Source organism: Orycteropus afer, unplaced genomic scaffold (assembly GCF_000298275.1).
Source record: "Orycteropus afer afer isolate SDZICR_OR568_19922 unplaced genomic scaffold, OryAfe1.0 scaffold00020, whole genome shotgun sequence".
Taxonomy (NCBI): Eukaryota; Metazoa; Chordata; class Mammalia; order Tubulidentata; family Orycteropodidae; genus Orycteropus; species Orycteropus afer.
Window position 1 is genome coordinate 20,086,117 of NW_006921607.1, and position 5,923 is coordinate 20,092,039.

Genomic DNA, 5,923 nt, shown 5'->3' on the forward strand with positions numbered 1-5,923 from the left:
TTCTGGTCTCATGGTCATGTAGGCTGAGGATCGCATGGTTTACCACTACCTTGGACTAATTGTTTCCATGAATCTTTAGTTTTCTTCATTCTTTATTGCTCTGGACAATGAGCGACCCATCATTGCATCTAGATGGCCATTTGCAAGCTTTTAAGATCCCAGTTGCTACTTGCCAAAGTAGGATGTGGAACAATGTTTTTGTGTATGTTATGCCAATTGAGCCTGATGTCCCCTGGGACCATGCTTCCGAGCCCACAGGTACAACTACTCACTCCCTCTGGGTAGCTGGCTATCACCAAGAAGTCACCACAACCTTGTCTCTTGTCAGCTCTACTATATACCTGGACATTCTTATAGTACATACAGATATGCTTGTAGAAGTATCATCTGCCAACCCTATACATGGTCATGGGTACACTCCCCCCTGCCTAGACATACCTGATCATCCAGGCTGTCTACCCATCTCTCCACCCATAGATAAATGTCTGCCATCTCTGACAACTCAATACTGTATATGCAGAAGGGTTCATTTTTGTTGTCTGTACCTCCCATGCACCTCTCTATGTCTTCCTCTTCCTCAATGCCACCATGTTGATCACTCACATTTGGTACATTGCCCTTCTCTTCCCCTAAATCAATATTTGTCTCTACCTATCTAACTGTGTTCCCTCTCCTCCCCTCCCACCCCTGGTAACCAACAAAGAAAGTTTCCTTCCATATATAAACCTTTCCTTGACTTTTTAAAATAATGAATTGATACTATATTTGTCCTTCTGTGATTGACTTATTTCACTCAGCATAATGTCCTCCAAGTTGAACTATTTGGTGATATGATCAAAAATTTGTTGAAAACCTAGTGTGTGCCAAGCAAGGAGTCCCTGTGTGGTGCAAATTGTTTAGTGCTCAGTTGCTAACCAAAAGCTCATGGTTTGAACCCACGCAAGGGCACATCACAAGAAAGGCCTGGTAATCTACTTCTGAAAGTTCACAGCCATGAAAACCTTATAGAACACAGTTCTACTCTGCAACACATGGGTTGCCATGACTTGAGATTGTGCTGCTGGCAACAGGTTTGGTTTGGTTTATGTGTCAGGTACCGTGTTAGTTGCTTTCACAAATAAATGTCACTTTCACAATAACCACATTAGGTGAATATCGCTACTTCACACTGCAAAGAGACCCAGAGATGAAAAGAAATTGGCCAAAAGAAGATGACATGGTGAGCTAGAATCAGAGTTGAGATTCTAACTCAGGACTATGACGGGAACTTGTCCTTTCTACTACACCAGGGTATCTTCTTGGTAGGTGTTCAGTCTCTGACGACCATCTTAGCTCTTGCAAGTACTAAGAGCTGATATTCAGGGAGCAACTGCTAATCTGGTCCTCCCTGGACTAGAAACCACTAAAACCCCTTTTGACTTGAGAAAATAGTGATGTGAATAGCCAGTGCCCCAGATCCACTCATGGCTGGAGTCACCTCTAACAAGATGTCCAACATCAGCATCAAAGTATGATCGGGACGGCAATTCCAATCTTTGGTGTGTGCTTTATTGATCTCTGAAATCTCTTAATTCCTGTATTTTGGGGGTGGTTTTATTGCCCACAATTACTTGTGTTAAAGGTTATCTGGAAAACTACTCAGACTTAGCAAAGCTCAAGGCTCCTAGGGCTTCTCTGCCTATTGGTTTTGATGAGATTTTCTTATTCTCTTCTGCCAGCTTCCTGAGACCTTTCTATTAAATTCCTCAAGCTTTCTTAAGGAGCTACAGAAGGACGTAGTTATGATTCTTATCTTTAGGCTAATTAAAAACAAAACAAAGGAGAGGAGTGTGGTGGCCTTGAGAATGCACCTTTCAGACCTCCTGCTCAAGACATGTAACTGACCAGAGGCACCTGTTGTTCTGGTCTGAATCCATCACTTCCCATGTGCTCTTCCACAAGCTGTTGCTGTTAGGTGCTACCAAATTGTCTGTGACTCATATATAACATGTATAACAGAGAGAATCATTGCCCACTGTCTCACCATTCTCATAATAGTAGGTATGTTTGAGTCCATTGTTGCAGCCACTGTGTCAATCCATCTAATTGTGAGTCTCTGTTTTTTGCCAACTCTCTTCTTCACCAAGCATTCTGCCTTCCAGGGATTGGTCCCTCCTTATAATATGTCCAAAGAAAGTGACCTTGCCATCATTTCTTCTAAGGAACATTCTAGTTGTATTTCCTCCAAGACAAATTTGTTCATTCTTCTAAAGTCCAATATTGACATTCAGTATTCTTTGTCAACACCATAATGACTGAGGCAGCAAGGATTTAAGGCTGAGCCATTCCTGCAAGCCACGGAACTCTTCTAATGGGCAACTTCTGCTGAAGAGCTCCTGTGGCAGGTAGAATAGAAACTCTCTAAAGACATCCATGCCCTAATCCCATGGACCTGTGAATATGCTAGATTCCATGGCAAAAGGGAATTAAGGTTGCAAACGGATCAAGGTTGATAATCAGCTGAGCCAGGTATACGTGTGTGTGTGTGTGTGTGTCTAAGAATCATCTGGGGATCTTGTTAAAATGTCGATTCTGATTCAGTGTATCTGGGTGGAAAAGCGAATTCTCAGCTGGGGTTGAATGTGGATGAACTGGTGTGAAACCCTGCTTAAAAGGAGAGAACCTTTCCCAGTTGTGGTCAAAGAGAGAGATGAAATGACAGATGAAGGGTCAGAGAAACGCAGTGTGAGAAGGACTTGACCCTCTGTTGCTGGCCTTGAAGATGGAGGAAGGGACCATAAGCCAAGGAACACAGGTGGCTTATAGAATTTGGAAAAGGAAAGGAAATGGATTCTTATTTAACTCCTCTGGAGAGAAATGCAGTTTTGCTGATACCTTGATTTTAGCCTGTCCTATAGGGTTGTTATGATTCAGAACTGACTTGGGTTTTTAATGAGTAGCCCCATGTTGCTATTTGGAGTTCTGGTGATGTAGTGCTTAAGGTATTTGACTGCTAACCAGAAGGCTGGTGGTTCAAACCCACCAGCCACTCTTTGGAAGGAAGCCTGGGCAATCTACTTCTGTAGAGATACTGCCTTGGAAACCCAAGGAGGGGTTGCTATGAGTCAAAATTGACTTGATGGCAGTGAGTTTGATTTGGTTTGGTATGTTGCTATTGAACAGTTAAGATGTTGCTAGTTTGACTAACTGAATTTTTAACCCAATTAATTTAAATTTTGAAAAAGGATACTCAGTACAGTTATGGGAAAACTTTTAATTATGTTTGGAATAATGCGGATATGTGAATTTACTTTTTAAACTGCACATTTTCAGAATTCTAAATATAGATCAAGTATTTCTTATGAAAATTTAGTATCTTAACTGAGATGTGTTGTAAGTGTAAAAATAACATGTTAAATAACATTCAAAGATTTAGAATGAAAGCAAATAATTAAAAATTTTTATATTGATTTCATGCTGAAATGACATTTAGACACACTGAGTTAAATAAGTTATTAAAATTTATTTCTCCTGTTTCTTTTTCTTTTTAAAATGTGTCTACAAGAAAATTTAAAATTATATATGTTGCTTGGTTAATATGAACAGTGCTATTCTAGATGCTGTAATTATGCCAGATAAGAGTGGCATGCATTTAGGGCTCACTATGTGTTAGACACATTGCTAAATATTTCCCATGAATCATTTTCTTTATTCCTCAAAACAAAGCTGTTTTACAAATGAAGAAATAAGAGGTTGTGACTTGCCCACGGGCATTCAATTATAAGTAGAGCAAGTGAAATGAGATTCACGTCTGACATGTTCAGTGGCAAATGGGCACTCAGCATCAAATCATAGAAGGAAAAGTGGGGAACCGGGCATGCCAAAGCCAGACTCACGGGGCACAGGAGAACTCTTTTAAAATACTTCAAAAACTGTCATGTAGGTGGAGAAATAAACCTGCTCCAAGTGGCTTCAGAGAGAGGAGCTTGAAAAGTTGCAAATCCTTATCTCCTGCCAACATTTTTCTTCTGAGCTTCGGTGTTGTAAATCCAACCACCTTCTGGACTCATCCATGTGCACGTTTCACAGGCATTTCAAAGTTAACATGGGCAAAGCTTATTTGATTTCTTTCTTTCAACTCTTTCTCTACCATTTGGGTTCTGACACTCTGTAGATGGCATTGACATCCATGTTGTTTCCCAAAACAGGAACATAGGCACCATTGTGAACTTCTCTCTCTTTTTGCCTCCATGTCTAATTGGTCACTCCAAACTCCTTATGTATTGAAAAAAAACATAGCTTGTTCATTTCTCTATCTGTATTGATCACTAACCAGAAGGCTGGCGGTTCAAACCCACCAGAAGGAAGGTTGGGCAATCTAGTTCTGTAGTGATACCCCCTCAGAAACCCAAGGATGGGTCACTATGAGTCGGATCTGATTCGACAGCAGTGCTCTTTTTCTTTCTTTTTGCGTTTATTACTCATCTATAGCTGTGCAAAAAATTACCCCAAATAGCTTAAAACAACAAACATTTATTGCTTCGCAGTTCTTGTGGGTCAAACATTCCATTCCTAATACCATAATATCTCAGCTTAACTAGGTCATTTGGCTCAGTCTTTTGCAACACTTTTTTTAATGCATTTTATTGAAATATAATTTATGTACAGTGAAATACACAAAACTAAAGTGACATGGGTCAATGCATTTTTCCTCCCACCCCTGAAAACTATAAAGAAAGTTTCCCTCCATATATAAACCTTTTCTTGACCCTCCACAACAACGAACTAATACTATATTTGTCCTTCTGTGATTGACTCATTTCACTCAGCATAATGTCCTCCAAGTTCATCCATATTATGGGGTGTTTTGCAGACTCTACATTATTCTTTAGTGCTGCATAGCATTCCATTATGTGTATGTACCAATACACATTCACTCTTCTGCTATAAATCTTAGAGATAAGTCCCTTACCAGATATGTAAGTATTGGCAAATGTGAATTTGATGTCATTTTTGTTATGTGCTTTTTCGTGGTGTCGATTTCTTTGTTCCATATAATTTTCTAAGCTGAGCTTTTTTGTTTATGAATTGTGTTATCACTTCCTTCATTGCTATTGTTTTAGTACCTGCTGAATATTTATGCAGGTCCTCTTTTTTGGTGTGAAGGTTTTATCATTTTTCTTTGAGGTTATCCTGTGATTTATAGTTTTCTTCTGAAGTTTAGAGCTCTCCATTCTATCTTGTAGTTGTCTTGACATCCCTACCATCTAGAAGTTCTGTAATGACACAGATTTTTCCCTCTTTTTGGTTTGTAGTTGTCTTCCTTTGTCAATTAATGTGTCTGGTTCCATGTTTACAATCTTGTAAGCTTCTTTACTCTGTATACTTCCATAGCTGAGTTGGTGTCTGGGTTATATCATCATGTGTGTTACTGGTCAGTTGTTGGCTGTTGTTGCTTCTCTCTGTCCAAAGGGCTCCCTTTAGCATCTCTTTTAAGGTTGGTCTAGTTTTAAAAAATTCCTTTAATTTCTGCTTATCTGGTAATGTCCTAATTTCACCATCATATTTGAGGGACAATTTTGCTGGGTACGTAATTCTTGGTTGGAAATTTTTCACTTTCAGTGTTTTATATATACCATCCCATTGTCTTCTCACCTGCATGGTTTCTCTTTGAGAAATCTGAGCTTAGTCTTATCAGTTGCCCCTTGTAGGTAACTTTTTGTTTTTCCCGTGCTGCTTTCAGGATTCTTTGTCTTTGGTTTTGATGAGTTTGATTATGATATGTCTTGCTGATTTTCTTCTGGGGTCTATCTTGTTTGGGGTTCATTGGGCTTACTGAATGGATGTACTCTCATCTTTTGTCATATCAGGGAAATTCTCTTCCAACAAATCATGGACAATTTTCTCTGTGGTTTTATTTTTCTCTTCCTGTTCTGGAATTCCA